The following is an 18,069-nucleotide window of genomic DNA, read 5'->3' as shown; positions in this document are numbered from 1 at the left end:
TATATTTACCACATCTTCTTTATCCATTCATCCATCAGTGGGCACTTGGTCAACTTCCATAATTTGGTTATGGTAAATAATGCTGCAATAAGCATCGGGTTGCATATATCCTTTTGAATTTGTGTTTTCAAATTCTTTGGGTAAATACCCAGTAGTGCAATTACTGGATCATATTTTTAATTTTTTGAGGAACCACCATACTGTCTTCCACGGTGGCTGCACAAGTTTACATTTCCACCAACAGTGCACTAGAGTTCCCCTTTCTCCACATCCTCACTAACACCTGTCGTTTCTTATGTTTTTGATTTTAGCCGTTCTGACAGGTGTGAAGTAATATCTCATTGTGGTTTTGATTTGCATTTTTCCCTAACGATGAGTGATGTTGAGCATCTTTTTGTGTGTCTGTTGGCCATCTGGATCTCTTCTTTGGAGAAATATCTATTCATGTCTTCTGCCAATTTTCTATTGATTTTTTTTTTTTTTTTTTTTTTGGTTTGGAGTTGTATAAGTTCTGTATGTATTTTGGATACTAACCCTTTATCAGATGTGTCATTTGCAAGTATCTTCTCCCATTCAGTGGGTTGTCTTTAGTTTTGTTGACCATTTCCTTGCCTTGCAGAGCTCTTTATTTTGTAGTCCCAATAGTTTATTTTTGCTTTTTTGTTTTCCTTGCCTCAAGAGACATCTAGAAAAATGTTGTTACAGCCAAGTCAGAGACGTTACTGCCTGTGCTCTCTTCTAGGATTTTTATTGTTTCAGATCTCACATTTAGGTCCTTAATCCATTTTGAGTTTGTGTATGGTGTAAGAAAGTGGTCCATTTTCATTCTTTTGCGTGTTGCTTCCCAGTTTTCCCAGCACCATTTGTTGAAGAGACTGTCTTTTTCACATTGTGTATTCTTGCCCTCTTTGTCAAAGATTAATTGACCATATAATTGTGGGTTTATTTCTGGATTTCCTATCCTATTCCATTGATTTATGTGTCTATTTTTGTACCAGTACCATATTGTTTTGATTACCACAGCTTTGTAATATAAATTGAAATCTGGAATTGTGATATATCTCCACTTTTGTTTTGCCTTTTCAAGATTGTTTTGGCTATTCGGGTCTTTTGTGGTTCCATACAAATTTTGGAATTGTTTGTTCTAGTTCTGTGATAAATGCTTTTGATATTTTTATAGGGATTGAATGAAATCTGTAGGTTGTTTTGGATGATATGGACATTTTAACAACATTTATTCTTTTAGCAAAGCACTCGTAAGAAGAATAATAACACAGAAGGATTTGCTCTATTGGATAATGAGTCATTATAGAACCAAGTAATTAAATACAAAAAAGAATGATTAAATACACCAAGATACAGGTAAATTATGGCATGTTGAGATGCTAAGTAGCAGTTTTAAAAAACAAAATAGATTTTTACATAGTGACAGTGGGGAGTTTTTGAAGACATATTATTACCTCCGAGAAAACTAAACAATTTGCAGGTTGCAGGATGATACACACAATATAGTACATTAATATCAAAACAAGACAGTACCATATACTTTTAGATATATGGTCATATATACATACACATAAGAAATAATTTCAGAAGTATCCATACCTAAAAATGGTGGTTGCCTATAGGGAGAGGGTTGAGTGCTGTTGGGAGAAGCTATAGGTATGATTTTGTATAACTAAAACAAACCAAAAAGAAGGGAGGGAGGGAGGGAGGAAGGGAAAAAGGGAGGATGGGAGGAAGGAAGGAAGGCAGGAAGGAGGGAAGGAAGGAAGGATGGGAAGGAGGGAAGGATGGAGAGAGGACCAAGCTGAGAATTTTGAGTCAAGCCACTCAAGATCTTGATGGAGATGTTCTAGAACGGCTTCATATGGAATATTTTCTAGACATTTTTTCCTACTTCCACTGTTCCTCTAAGTCTCAAGAATTAGTTCCCTCCTTCCTTCCCCACTAGAAGGAAGTTCCCACTAGAATACAAGCTCCATGAGGAGAGGGGTTTTGTCTAACTTTTTCACTGCCGTATCTCTAGTGTTAACATGATGTCTGGCACATAGTAGGCACCAAGCAAAAACTAGTTCGATGGGCACTGAATAGATGTACTTAATGCTACTCTCTCAATAGCTTATTCAATGTTGCATCCAAAGTGACCAAGATGGTTACCTGTATTTATTATGAATTATATAAATTTATATATCATATTAAATATGATACTAACTCAACAACAAGAATGATGTGTTACTTTTATATGGTATATTTGCCAAATGCTGACTATGTACCACACATTGCTGAGCCTGGGTGATAAAAAATATTCTTATCTTAAGGAGCAGGTGTGTGTGTGTGTGTGTGTGTGTGTGTGTGTGTGTGTGTGAAAGAGAATACAGGCCAGTAAATTATGTCACCACACTGCATAGTAAATACAATCACAGAGGTAAACACAGGTGCTGGGGCATAGAGGAAGGGCAGGTCAATCTGGAGGAGTTGGGGTGGGGTGTTAGGGAAAGCTTTCGAGGAGCTGAGAGAGCACAAGTGAGTTAGGAAGAACACATTTATCCAAAGAAACGGAGAAGCCTATACAAGTCTGGGAAGCAACTCATCAAAGGCAGGGACGTGCAAGGTCATGGATAGGACTACATGGTAAAAGGCAGGGATGCATTGAGAGATTAAACTGGATATGTATGGAAGAGCCATTCACAGGTGACCTTGAATTTCACTGAATATTATATCGCTATGTTTGTTCTCTTTCTCAGTGCATACCTACTGCTGGCACGGTGCCCGTCAGATAGTAGGACCTCAGTAAGTATCTGCCGAATGAGTAAATGAATCAAAGGATCTGGAATGTTACCTTGTAGCATCCCTTGCTCCAGGAGCCAGTTAGACTTTGAAATAGAGAAGTGACCTGATTAGATGGACATTTGAGAAGGAGCACTCTGGGAGCCACAGAGTGAAAGAAGGAAGACTTGGGTCAGTGAGGAGTGATCCCAGGAGTCAATTCGAGGACCCCGGAGGGAGGTGGGTCAGAAGGAAGGGGTGGATTTGAAAACTACTTGGCGACTGATTGGATGGGAGGGAAGAAGTAAGGGCACGCCTGGGAGGGTTGCCTTTCTGGCCTAAGACCTGGCTGTTTCGTGGTACCACTCACAGGACGAGGGGCTGGGGCAGGTGCAACCCAAAGGGGGAGATGCTGGGTTCACCTGGGATCCTGCATCTGAACTGCATTTGGAATTCCAGACTGGAATGTGGGCCTGGAGCCCAGCAGAAAGGTCTGGGCCGTGGAGCCCAACCGCACAAGGAGAGAGCTCAGGGAGGGAGGTGGGGTCGTCCTGATGGCATGGGAAAGGAAGAAGCGGAGAGGTGCCCCAAAGCCTGCTAGATGCTAGCAGGTGGTGCTGGAACCAGAACTATGGTTTGAAGGAACCAAATTCAAACATACAAGGACCTTGTCATTGGACATAATTGAAACATGAAAGAATGTCCAGTAAGACTGTACATCGAAAGGATATAATCCAGGATGGCTTGAGGTGGGAGGAATGGGCTGAGGCAGGCAGCCTGGAACCAAGCAGGGAGCAGGTGCTGGAACTCTCTTTTTATATGATGCTCTAAGTGAGGTGGGGGCGAGGTGGCTTCCAGGAGCCATCGGGGTGGGGTGCATTCTGTCCTTCGGTAACTTTCCATGCCACCTGCCAGGTGATTAGAGCTTCTCCTTTAAATGTTACACCCCTAGGATTGTGGCCTTCACCTGTCCTTCTCCTGTAATTCGCTGCTATATAGCACTCGAGCAATCAGCTGCTCAGGGCGGTGCAGCTCTGGGGAGGCCTGGGAACACGACATCCGCACACGGGCAATTACACATCGACTTATTACTCACATTCTTTGGCACAGGTTTTCACATAAATCAGGCGTTTCCAGTCATCCCCAGGTCCTCTTCCTAGAACCTCTGACCTCTCGCCCGAGCCCTGGGGAAGCCACGTTGCAGTTTCTGGGGTACTGAGAGCAGAGGGTCCTTGCTCTTTGGACCTCAGTTTCCCCTGCTTCCGATTCTAATCTGCTCCACACTGCCGGCACGCCCTTTGGAAAAAACAGCGGCAATAGACCTAAGGAGCCATAAATGATTCAAGGCGTCCTACTTTGGGATGCCAACCAAAGGACGCATTCCTAACTGCAGAAAAATCCGATGCAGAAGGATTTCATCTTGGAATTAGCTATAAGAACGAAGAGCGAAAAAGTGTGAACCTGAATGTCCAAAAGGGGATGATTGAGTGGACAACAGCATTTCCTTGGGTAGAATATAATGTAACAGTGTTTAATACTAGTTACAAAGGTCAGTTAAGAACATGGAAATGAGGGGCGCCTGGGTGGCTCAGTCGGTTAAGCGTCCGACTTCGGCTCAGGTCATGACCTCGCAGTTTGTGGGTTCGAGCCCCACGTTGGGTTCTGTGCTGACAGCTCAGAGTCTGACCCTCCCCCATTTGTGCTCTGTCTCTCTGTCTATCAAAAATAAATAAAATGCAAAAAAAAATAAAAATAAAATAAAAAGAACATGGAAATGCTAACAATTACATACCAAGAAGAAAATAGAACACAGAAATATATATACAGCATGATTAAAACTATGTAAATAAAAACACACACATAGGAAGTTTAGAAACAAACCTCTAAAATGTCAACAGTGGCTGGGTTTGCACTGTGGGATTTGGGGGAATTTTTGTTCCTGTTTCCCAAATTTTCTGTAATGAGATTTTATTGATCTTACAATGGGAAAATGCATATAATAAAAATAGCTTTTTAAAACCCTGAAACCTAATTTGACAGCGACCTTGTTTCCTCAGGTTTTCAAGGACAAGACTGCCCTGGTCCTCCCTCTGCCCCTCTCTGTCCTCTGTGGCCTCGGCTCTATCTGCTGAGCTGGGGAAGTTCACGGAAGCAGGCTGGGGCTTTCTGGCAGGCCCTCCACTGGGAACCAGACCCTCTCCATGCTCATTTCCACAGCCTGCCCTTGACACTGGTCATGAAGGCGTTGAGGTGGGCTCACAAGTGTAGGCGCTCAGCCTCCTGCGGGCCCCTCTGGCTGAGTGCCCCACCCTGGCATGCCAAGAGTGAACTTGCAGGCCGTGGGGAAATAACACCATCAAAGACAGGGGGAAATTGCCAGACAGCTGGCCCAGGGAGGCATATGAGCCATGACAGGGTGACCATCCTGAAAGAGTTCAGGGGCCAGTCTCTGGTACCTGCGAGGTCTTCCAACAAGAGCAGAGGGAGGAAAGGGAGGGGGTGGGGGGTGGCATACGGGACTTCGGCTGCAGGAACAGGACAGCCGGCATGGGTTATAGCTGACTCTCCACAGGATAGATTCGTAGGAAGAAAAACTCCAATGGTGTTGCAATATTATTGTTCTGCCCAGCTGTGGATCCAGGAGTAGAAAATGCCACGTTTTCCCTCCCCACACTAGGATGGAAAGGCCAGCATCCTTATCCTAAGGTTCAAGCGGTCTTCAAATACTCCCTAGAAAGTTTATGTTTCGGGATCCCTGGGGAGAATGAGGCTGAAAAGGCAAGGGGTGTGGGGGCAGAAATGGGAGACACCCATGTCCCAAATGGACCCCCTGGCCCCAGGTCTAAGGCTCCTCAAACCCTCCAGCTCAGACCCTTTTCCCTCTATTCTCCCTCCCTAGGGACTCAACCTAGCCAAAGACTTCAGCTCCTACCCATACAGGGACTCATAGGTTGATATTCGCATTCCACCCTCTAGACAAAATCCTTACCTTGTCCTGCTAACAAATATTTGTTGGGTACTCTCTATGTGTCAGCCGCTATACCAGGGGCCAGGATCCAAGAGCAATTTGACCACATCCCTGCTCTCGGGCGCTTGCATTCTGCTGATGGTTCAAAGGCACCTCAAACCCATCATGTGCCGAAGGTGACACTTAGAGAGCCGAGCACAGTTGCAGGCACTTTATGTGTACAGGCACACCTTGTAGATATCGTGGTTTCGGTTCCAGACCATCAAAATAAAGTGAATATTGCAATAAAGCAAGTCAATGGATTTTTTGGTTTTCCAGTGCACACAAAAGTTATGTTTATACTACGCTGGGGTCTCTTAAGTAAGCAATAGCATTGTGTCTTAAAAAAAACGATGTATATACCTTCCTTAAAAATACTTTCATTTAGAAAATGCTAACCATCATCTTAGGTTTCAGCAAGATGTAATCAGCGAGCCCATCACTGTAACAAATACCATGAGAAAGTTGGAAGTATGGTGAGATTACCAAAATGTGACACAGAGACAGGAAGTGAGCAATTGCCGTTGGAAAAATGGTGCCAATAGACTCGCTCGATGCCAGGTTGCCACAAACCTTCAATTTGTAAGAAACGCAATATGTGCAGAGCACAATAAAGTGAAGCACAATAAAATGAGATACGCCTGTATAAATATGTTTTATCTTCACAACAGCCCTGTGACCTAAAGCTATTACTTTCCTCGTTTTCAGACGTGAAAACCGATAGAGAGGTTAAGGGACTCGCCTGATGTTGCAATGCTGCTGAGTGTGGGGCTGGGCTGGGGCTTGGCAGCCTGATTCTCAGTGCCCCACTCTCACTCCACACATCCTGGCTTTTGCCCCAAACAAGAATTGTGACTTCCCTCTCACGCTGTCTCCCTAAATGTCATCAGTATCTATCCAATGACATAAAACAAAAGCCCAGGCATGCTGTTGACCCCCTCCTCACGCTCACCCTCCACATCCATCCGATCTCCAAGCCTTGTCGATTACACTTTTGAAGTTGTTCTTCCAGAGGCAGAAAGGTCACCATGGTGCTTTTGGTCACCATTGCATCCCCAGTCCTCAGCACATATAATGACCACTCCACAGTGAGTGAATCAATGAACTCACACTCATGTTGGCCTGGGGGGATGCAATCCTCTACCTCTGGATGCATCTCTTTGGTCTGGATGGAGAATGAGCATTCCAGAAGGAAGTCATGACTGAGATGGAATAGCTTGTTAGGTTTGGTAGATGGGAGCCAAAGCAGTTGATTTAGATAAACAAATAAACAAGCAAAGACATAAATGCAAAGATTCCAGCACCTGAGGTGGAGAGCACATTCACACAACCTGCTTCTGTTTCCTGTCTCTGCCATCAGAATACATGGCAAACTAGTTATTGAATACTTCCCACGTGGCAGATTTCCCCATGTTTTCCACATACATCATGAAACCCTTGCCACAACCCTATGCCTCAGGTATGATTATGTTACAGATGGGGAAACTAAGGCTCTGAGCATTCAGTTACTTGGTCAAGGTCACACAGCCATGAAGCAGCAGGACCTGGGTTTGGATCCAGGCAGTCTGGCTTGGGCTCCATATCCTTAGCCACCAAACTCTACTCCCCCCAAGCAGCCATCTTTGGTGAGACCTGCCCTGTCTGCAGCTTCCGAGGACGGCTCTTTCCTGAGGACTAAGTGTTTGCATTTCATGGCTACACTGTTGTGGATTCAAGATGGATTTCATATGAAAGATGAGTGTCGGTGTTGTTGGTCACTTGAACTCAGCATGTTTGTCCTCAGGACATTCCGGCTATGGGCTAGCCATCTTCCAAGTGGGCACGGAGAACCAGAGAGCACTTGTGTCCAGAGAGACAAGATGGGGTGGGGAGGAGGGGGAGGCAGGGTCAGATGGTTCATGAGCAGAGCAGAGACAGATACATGAGTCCCAGAGAAACCAAAAATGTCACATCTAGCTCCTCAGGAGCCCCAGATCCTATCCCAGAATCTAGGATATAGTCTGGAATCCTGCAATAAATCCCTGTTTTTGCCTGTTCACTGCCATGATTACAAAATGGTGGTCAATGAGATAGGCAAAAATATAAAATATAGAGTATTGCAGAAAGCATTCAAATAACCCTAATCTTACAGCTGCAATCTGCCATGTGTATATATGGGTGTGAGTCTGTATGGGGTATGTCTACTCAAATCAAGTGATAAGAAGTTGAAAGAAGATGCAATTAAAATAGGTTGAAGGAGAAACTTGAAAGCCACCCAGAAAACACAGAAGACCGTGTTATGAAATTAGATTCTGGGTTAAAGGTGTGGGCACTGAGCTTCCTTTTGACAGGACAAAGTCAAACTCCAGTATCCCAACTGGTATATACAGCTTCTCAGGTAGAGTCATTCTGGACGTACCAAGCACCCACATCCAGGTCCTGCCTTCACTTCTCTACCAAGAACTTGAATCCGTAACTACTTCAAAATCCTGAATCTTCCACTACTAGAGTCAGATGGCCTACGGCAGCAAATCTTCTTCTCTTGGTTGGGTAAGTGAATTTGTAACCTGAAGAAAATGCACAGATCAGTATAGATGGTGAGCTGAACTAGAACCAGAGTATTGCTACATTTTCTGTTTTAACATCTTGGAATTTGGAATGCATTCTGCAATCTGTGGCATCAATTATAAATGGTGATATTATTACAAATCGAAGACATCTTAGATCCCATGAAATATGGCGTCCCTTTCGTGGTAACAGCAGAAACAAGTGTTTAATCATCATTATAATCTATGTGTTACTGAAAGAACTTGAAACATTGAAGACAATCTAACATATGAGGAAACTGAGCTTTTGGACTTGCAATTTGAATTTGAAATGTTTAAGAAATTATAACTAATTGAGTTTATAGGAAGTCTTTGAATGTTGTATTATTGGGGAACGATCTAACCCCAAAGTACAATTGCTCAGAGATGATAGAAGTTTGTTCACTCTCATGTAACAGTCAAGTAGTAAGGGGTCCAAAGCTGTAAGCCAAGCAGCTTTGCTGTGTGAGGTCTGGGGAATGGATTCCTTTTCTCCTTTGGCTCTGCCATTGTCTGTGTTATCTTCATCAGCATGGTTGATGTTTGCTCACCACCACATCCCAGGGAAGTGGGAAAGAGGTGGGTCCACAGCAAGTGTCTTAAGGGAGATGATCTAGTTGTAGCATATATCATATCTACTTGCATCCCATTGGTCCAAACTTAGTCACATGACCACGGCTGTCTGCAAAATGTAGTCTATTGTTGGGTGGACATATGTCCAGCTAAAGCTCAGAGGTTTTAACTAAAGGCAAAGAAGGGAGCATTAATACTAGAAAACATTTGATAGTCATCCACCGTGAATCTTAAGAAACTCCATTCACTAGGTTTATGAAATTTTAATAATTACTTAAAGGCCTAGAAAAATTGTGCTTGTCAGTTTTATAAGTTTGCCACATCAGATGTTTGAAGTGTTTTAGAAAACCTTATATTTTAATTTTAAATGCACTTAAAATGTTTCAGAGAATTAAATCATAAGCTTATAAATAGGGTTAATTACTTAGGACAACTTACTACTTAAATTTAGTTAATCCAACATTAATCAGAGAAAAAATGAAAGTGATTAATATTATTTCTATATAAAAATTACTAGACATAAATAAGGGTAGGAGTTGTGAATTAAACATAAAGCCTTTGGAAGAACCTAGGTTTTAAAATGTTACAACTTTTCAGATTGGCCTCTTTTACTTAGTAATATGCATTCAAATTTCTTTCATGTCTTTTCATGCCTTGATAGCTCATTTCTTTTCATTGCTGAATAATATTCCAGTCTTTGGATATACTATGCTTTCTTTATCCACTCACCTGCTGAAGAACATCTTGGTTGTGCCCAAGTTTTGGCCATTATGAGTAAAACTGCTACGAACATCCACATGCAGGTATATGTGTGTGGACATAAGTCTTTAACTCCTTTGGGTAAATACCAAAGAGCATGATTGCTGGATCATACAGTACGAGTATGTTGAGTTGTGTAAGAAATTGCCAAACTGTCCTTCAAAATGACTGTACCATTTTGCATTCCTATAGCACTAAATGAGAGTTCCGGTTGTTCTAAATCCTCACCAGCATTGTGTGCTGTCAGTGTTCTGGATTTTGACCATTCTAATAAATGTGTAGCATTACCTCATTGTTGTTTCAATTTGCATCTCCCTGATGATGTGTGATGTGGAAAATCTTTTCATATGCTTATTTGCCATGTGTATATCTTCTTTGGTGAGCTATCTGTTAAAATCTTTACCCTCACCCACCCTCCCTTTTTTTTTTTTGGTATCACCAAGTTTACCCAATATTGATAGAATACAAATTATATGAGACACACTGATTTTAGTATTACAGAATTTAACCTTTTTATAAGCTATCTTATACTGTTACTCTTTGCTTATCTGTTCTAAGCTATGATATGTTACACCAACAGATCCCCTTTCCCCATAGCTTTTTACTATGTTCTTAAATAGATGACTTCTCTCCCTCAGACAAGGTAAAAAAATTCCCATCCAGAAAAAAATGTTAACCCAAATTCTGAGTTTTGACATAACACCAGAAATAGGTTATGGGCAACTCATAATCTTTTACCTGAATAGTACTACATGAATTTACAGTGTTGACCAAAAGAAGACACAGTTTTCTCATTAAACCTTTGTTTTAATGGGTCTTGAAATTCAGTGACAGATTTTTGATCAAGTTGTTTCCATTAAAAAGTACTCATTAAAAAAAAAACTAATAACTGAAACCTGCCACATTTACACACAAAACAAATGGTCCGCAGAACATTTTCCTTTCCTTCTGAAGGTTTTACGATGCATTGTTATCATTAACCAGTCTTTTACTATTAAAATTAAATGGCTAATTGACATAAAGGGTTCTGAGACCATTCTTTCACCACTGATTAAGACTGGGGTGGCAGGTATTGAGAATAATATTCATTCAGGCCTCTGAGCTTTCTGGGCAGACGTGGTGACCTTGCCAGTTCCAGCTGCCTTCTTGTCCACTGCTTTGATGACACCCACAGCAACCGTCTGTCTCCTGTCAGGAACAGCAAAATGGCCCCAAAGAGGCTGACCAGAGAAGCTCCCAACACACTAGGCTTGCCAGCAACCATATCAACGATGCCAGCATCACCAGATTTCAAGGACTTGGAGCCATCTTCCAGCCTTTTTCCAGAACAACGATCAATCTTCTCCTTCAGCACAGCAAACTTGTAGGCAGCGTGAGCCGTGTGACCATCCAGCACAGGTGCATATCCAGAAATGATTTGGCCTGGATGGTTCAGGATAATCACCTGAGCTGTGAAGACAGCTGCTTCCATTGGTGGGTCATTTTTACTGACTCCAGCTACATTGCCATGACAAACATCTCTGGCAGATACGTTCTGGGCGTTGAAACCCACATGTTCCCAGGGAGAGCCTCACTCAAAGCTTCGTGGTACATTTCAACAGGCTTTACTTCAGTTGTAGCATTGATTGGATCCAAGGTGACCACCATGCTGGGTTTAAGAGCACCAGTTTCCACTTGGCCCACATGGACAGTACCAATACCACCAATTTTGTATATATCCTAGAGAGGCAGATGCAAGGGCTTGTCAGTTAGATGAATTGATGGCAGAATGCAATCCAGAACTTCAAGCAGTGTGGTTCCACTGGCAGTGTCATCTTTACAGGTGACTTACCATCCCTTGAACCAAGGCATGTTAGCACATGACTCCAGCACGTTGTCACCATTCCAACCAGAAGCTGACACAAATGCTACTGTGTTGGGTTTGTAGCCAATTAAAAAAAATTTTTTTTTAACATCTATTTATTTTTGAGAGACAGAGCACGGGTGGGGGAAGGACAGAGAGAGAGAAGGAGACACAGAATCTGAAACAGGCTCTGAGCAAGCTGTCAGCACAGAGCCTGATGCGGGGCTTGAACTCACACACTGTGAGATCGTGACCTGAGCAGAAGTCGGACGCTCAACCGACTGAGCCGCCCGGGCGCCCCTGCCAGTTATATTAATGTAGGTGCTGACTTCCTTAATGATTTCCTCGTATCTCTTCTGGCTACAGGGTGGCTCAGCGGAATCCACTTCGCTAACATCAACAATTAGTTGTTTCACACCTATGTGTAAGCCAGAAGGGCATACTCACGGGTTTGCCCTTTCTTGGAGACACCTGCTTCAAATTCACCAACACCAGCAGCAACAATCAGGACAGCACAGTCAGCCTGAGATGTGCCTATAATCACATTTTTTATACATGTATTTTATAAAGTCTCTGTGTGCTGAGACATCAGTGATGCACACATAATACTTGCTGGTCTCGAATTTCCACAGGGAGCTATGAACGGTGATACCACGTTCATGTTCAGCTTTCAGTTTCTCCAAGACCCAGGCATACATGAAGGAGCCCTTTCCCATCTCAGCAGGCTCCATCTCAAATTTTTCAAGAGTTCTTTTGTCAGTCCCACGACAACTGTAGACCAGATGACTGGCAGTGGCAGCCTTAAATCCACATGTCCAATGACAATGACGTTGATATGAGTCTTTTCCTTTCCCACTTTGGCTCAGGTTTAGTGGTGGTTTTCACGACACCTGTGTTCTTGCGAAAAAGATTTTGGCCTATTTTTAAATCAGGTTGTTCTTTCTTTCATGGATTGTCCTTTTTGGGTTGTAACTACAAAGGCTACATCCTGTATTATTCCACTTATATTACATTCTGGAAAAGGCAAAATCATGAAGGTAGTTAAAAGACCAATGATTGCCAGAAGTTAGCGAGGACAGAAGGATGAATAAGTAGAGAACAAAAGATGTTTAGGGAAGTGAAAATACTCTGTACGATACTGTAGCAGGTAATACCTGTCATTATACATTTGTCCAAACCCACAGAATATACAACCCCAGGAGTGAACTATATCCATGAAAACTACGGAGTTGGGGTGATGATGTGTCAATGTGGGTTCATCAACGGTAACAAACGTACTACTCTGGTATGGGACTTTGATAATGGGGGAGGCCATGCAAATGTGGGGGTAGGAGCGTTTATGGGCAACCTCACTACCTTCTGCTTAATTTTGCTGTGAACCTGAAACTACTCTAAAAAATAAAGTATTTTAAAAAATAATACAACTTTGACAACTTGAGTAATAGTTAAAACAAGTAACTAGAGGTGACCCTCCGTACATCAAAGCCTTCTTCAGGTATTAAATATCTCGAGTGATATGCTTAAGAGCTTTTGGATGGGTTTCGGTTACAACGAAAACAGTCTTGAGGCAGACATAGTTTCTCCCCCAGCCGCATTGCATCATGCTGCTAACTTGAGTGTCACCGACCTCATAGCTACATTTTTAAACTTCATTTCGTTCATGACAATCCTCCACGTATGAATGGGTGGAGGATATGCCTGTTGAGATGCCTGTCTAGCCTTCCCTTCACTGGAAACTATTTTTCCCTGCCTGTAACCCTCTAAACCTACAGGGCTCAGAGGTAGCTGCTGGCTGTCATAAAGATAAGATTTGACCTATTCTTTTTTAAAACAATTTAAAAAAATATTTATTTTAGAGAGAGCAGGGGAGAGGGGCAGAGAGAGAGAGAGAGAGAGAGAGAGAGAGAATTACAAGCAGGTTCCATTCTCAGTGCAGGGCCCCAGGCAGGGCTTGATCCCACAACCCGGGCATCATGACCTGAGCCTAATTCAAGAGCCAGACACTTAACTCACTGAGCTACTTAGGAGCCTCTTGGCCTACTCTTTAGACCTAGCCGATTGGCCCAAGGTGGACCACTAACCCAACCAAGGCTAATAAACATGGCAATTGAAGGAGAGCCTCAGATATCTCTGGGTGGGTTGAGGGATTACATGTAGACCAAGAAGCTAGGAATAGCCATTGTCTACTGTGCAGACTGGAGAGCGGAGAAAAAGGGTCTTTTAAGACAAAGAAGAATAAAGCTTCTGGGCAGAAGGACAGAAATAAATGATGGAGAGCATTTTAATTATAGTCTGTTCCAGAGGCCCAGTCAGCTGCACATTGCCTTGAGTACTGTGATACATCTGGTGCGCTTATAATAATTCATCCCTCCCTTCTAAACAAACTACAGTCAGTTTGTATTACTTGTAACCAAAAGAATACTATCTAATATGTGTGAACACATATTAAACTCATTGTGTGAAGCAAATTTGTGGGTTTTGTTTTCAAAAGAAATAGCTGTTTGATTGTCTCAGTTGGAGGAACTTTACAGTGTAGACCTGACCTTTGGGTTATAAGTACAGGGACTAGTCCAAAGCATGTGTGCTGGTAAATCCATGAATCCAATTTACCTAAAGCTCAATTTTTAGCATAACTCTAGCCTGATAGCCACTTGCAAAATACCCAACATTGAATATAAGAAAGTTACAGCCAATAAGCTGCTTATGACTTGTGTAGCATCTCCTTATACTTGGGAGTGTTTTATTGGAAGATATCTAAATTGCATTGTATGGTCTATGGTAGAAACTGCTAGTTTACCATCCTCTTTCAGCTAAACCTACATTTCCCAGCCCTTCTTAGAAGGCAAGGCAGGGGCGCCTGGGTGGCTCAGTCGGTTGGGTGGCCGACTTCGGCTCAGGTCATGATCTCACGGTCCGTGAGTTTGAGCCCCGCGTCGGGCTCTGTGCTGACAGCTCAGAGCCTGGAGCCCGTTTCAGACTCTGTGTCTCCCTCTCTCTGACCCTCCCCTGTTCATGCTCTGTCTCTCCCTGTCTCAAAAATAAATAAAATGTTTAAAAAATAATTTTTTTTAAAAAGAAGGCAAGGCAAAGCTTTAGGATTAAGTTCCAACTCATGGAAGATAAGTAGAGGTGATGGCTTCTGGAACATTCATTAAAAGGAATGCCGCAAGACTTTTCTTCTCCCTTTCTTTCCTGTTTCTGGAATGTGAACATGGTGCTAGAAGCAGGAATGGCCATGCTAGATGGCAAGATGAAGCCATGTGTTATAAATGAATATAAATGGGTATAAATGGATAGTAACAAGCTGGAAAAAGCCTGGGTCCCCAGCCCTACTTAAACTTAGATCTTTCCATGTAATAAGCCATCTTATTTAAGTCAATGTTACTTTGATATTTATTTCAGTAGTTGAACCAATACCCCAACTATAACATAGCCTTTGCATGGAAAATCAAAAACGAATGACTGTTTCCTACAAGAGGAATTGTAGCCATCATTCAACAAATGTTTATCAAGTCACCAAGGTCTGAATGTGAACAGCTGAGCACCCTTGGAAAAACTGTTCAGGCTGGTGAAGCAATCCAGCCCATGTGAGTTGATGCGTGCCCAATGGAACACAGGGCATACAGCCCAGGGAAAGAAAGGTTCAGGATAGGCCAGAGAGCTGTCTTCGGACATAAGAATTCATGTGAAAGAGGGGATAGACTTGTTCTGTATGGACCTAAGGGGCTGAACTAAGGCCAACAGGTTTATGCAGGGCCTGAAGTGCTAAGATGTAAAGAGTTCTACGTTGACCCAGTTGTTGGCTTCAAGTAACATAAACAGACTCCACAGTCTTAGGCAAAAATGAAATTTATAGGAATAATATTTGGGGGAATCTCAGAATTGACCAGAGACTAGAGAACTGGTTAGAAACCAAGAGAACTTTGGAGTGCTGGTTAGCAAGAAGTATAACCACAGCCATTGAGAAGGAAGGGTCTGGTGAGCATGACGAGTGACCTCTAACTGTTCCTCATGTCACTGAGTCATTTATTCAGGACTCAAAATCATGAGAGAGAGTCTGATGGTTGTACATGGATCATTTTCCATTTGCTGGCTGAACTTGGTGGAATAGGGGAAAATCTGTCCCTGTTGACCCTGGAAGTTAGGCACCACCTCCAAGAGGAACCCAGATATGATCGAACAAATATCCGGTGCTACCTTTTGACGCTTTCAAAGCCGATGAATCTGTGACCAGTGTCTCAGGATTGGGAGGGACTAGTCCATTCAGACAAGTTATCTCCTTTCCACCTTCCTCATATATGCTCATATGCTCTTTGCTGAATGATTCTGACAACGAAAAGCTCTCTTCCTTCTTGTTGTTAAGATGAAATATAGGCTGAGAGTTTAGACTCTCTACCTGGTACTCAAGACCCTCCAACTCTGGTCTCACTTTTGTAGAGCTAAGTCCTGTGAGTCTTCTACAGACACCTTTCCTCCTGTCAGACTTACTCACTCAATGTCACCATTTTCTGACCCCACCAAAACATCTTGTGTTTATTCTCTTTTCTCCTCCCATCTATCTAAATGTTATCCATTCTTCACATTCCAGCTCAAATCCCACATCCTACATGAAACATTCCCAAGCCATCCCAGCCCGAAGTCATGTGTCTTTGGAAATTTTTGCCTCGACTCTTCATTAGGCAGTTAATCACTCCCCTTTTATTTATTTATTTATTTATTTATTTATTTATTTATTTTTCAACGTTTATTTATTTTTGGGACAGAGAGAGACAGAGCATGAACGGGGGAGGGGCAGAGAGAGAGGAAGACACAGAATCGGAAACAGGCTCCAGGCTCTGAGCCATCAGCCCAGAGCCCGACGCGGGGCTCGAACTCCCCGACCGCGAGATCGTGACCTGGCTGAAGTCGGACGCCCAACCGACTGCGCCACCCAGGCACCCCTATCACTCCCCTTTTAGATGTTTTCTATTTCTTAGAATTGACACTTAAACCCCGTTAGACAATTTAGTTTTAAACATACTTATAGCTTCTCTCTCTGCGTAGATTATAATTTCTTAAAGACATGGAGTATTTCTTATCCGTCTTTGCATGTGCTGTAAAACTTAAAATTCTTTCCATATGGACCGATTTTTTTTTTCTTAATTGACGGGAATACCAGAGGTGAGTGTGGTCTTCACCTCTTATTCAGGAATTTGGGGAAGGGGAAGCAGGGTAAGAAGAGAGTAGAGATATATCAGAACAATGACCTAGAATGGCTTTCCTGAGTATAATAATGATGTGAATGATTTAGATTTTTGTAGGTTTTTTGAGGTTTAATTGATACATAATAAATCACACATATTTGAAGTATATAATTTGGCAAGTTTTGACCTAGGTATACATGCACGATAATATTGCTCTAATCAAGATAATAAAAATATCCATCATCCCTAAACATCTCCTCATTCACCTTTATAATCCCTCTTCTTCACTTCTGCCTCAAGCAGCCACTGATTTGTTTTGTGCCCCTGTAGTTTGAATTTTCTAGAATGTTATATAAAAGGAATCACTTGGTATGGGTTCTTTTGCGGGGGAGGGGTCTGGCTTCTTTCATTTGGCCTAACTGAGGTTCATCCATGTTGCTGAACGTGTGACTAGCTCTCTTCTTTTTACTGCTGAGTTGTATGAAAAGATGGCTGCGTTCAGGCTAGTCGAGCAAAGGTTGGCGTGAACCCCAGCGTGCCAAGGAGGGTTGTGAGCAGAGCATAGGGCTCAAGCTGAAATGTCATGAATCAGATGATACTGTCAAGGAAGACTTAATCTTCAGTATCATAACCAGAAAAATTAACCACCTCCCAGAAGCAGAAAGGAATCTATTTGAACATGGATCAGTATATATTGCACTTAATGCTGCTGTCTGTGGTCTAATAGCAAATAGTCTTTTTTGACGCATCTTAAATGTGACACAGGCTCGTACAGCTGCTGGCTTACCAATGGCAGTGATCCCATTTTTGACTGCGCATGCACCTTACAAAGGTTTTGTAAATCTACCTTTGAATACAGGTGATTTGAATTGTGAAACCTGTACCATAACACAGGGTGGACTGGTTGGTCTTGTTTTTGGTGGTCTGTACCCTGTTTTCTTGGCTATACCTGTGAATGGTGGCCAGTTATGAGTCAGCCTTGCTACCAGAAAAAGGAAACATCTTAACTTGCTGGACTAGAATTTCTCAGCCTGCCTTTAGAAAAATGTTATTTCCCATTTTGCTCCAGACCGTGTTTGCAGCATACCTTGGATCTAGACAATATAAATTAGTTATAAAGGCTCTTCAGGTACCTGAACATGGCCTAGAAATTCAGTGATTGTTAAACAACTTTTTACACAAAAATAAAATTGTAATGTATGGATGAATGTCTAATGTATGAATAGAAAAAAAAAGAAATGAGGATGATAACAGTACTCACCCATGGAAGTTTATATATATGTGTATATATACATACATATATACATATATATATACACATATATATATGCCAACTTATATAAAAGTTGGCTTTATATAATTTCCCACATA

The 18,069-nt window shown here is 42.3% G+C and overlaps 2 pseudogenes; one reads left to right on the top strand and one right to left on the bottom strand.

Moving 5' to 3' along the window:
* Positions 1-10,585: 10,585 nt before the first annotated feature.
* Positions 10,586-11,558, bottom strand: LOC106966475 (elongation factor 1-alpha 1-like; annotated as a pseudogene).
* Positions 11,559-14,726: 3,168 nt separating this feature from the next.
* Positions 14,727-17,870, top strand: LOC106966474 (transmembrane protein 126A-like; annotated as a pseudogene).
* The last annotated feature ends 199 nt before the right edge of the window (positions 17,871-18,069 follow it).

Source organism: Acinonyx jubatus, chromosome C2 (assembly GCF_027475565.1).
Source record: "Acinonyx jubatus isolate Ajub_Pintada_27869175 chromosome C2, VMU_Ajub_asm_v1.0, whole genome shotgun sequence".
NCBI lineage: Eukaryota > Metazoa > Chordata > Mammalia > Carnivora > Felidae > Acinonyx > Acinonyx jubatus.
Note: the sequence above shows the minus strand (reverse complement) of the source record. Positions and strands in the feature narration are given on the sequence as shown.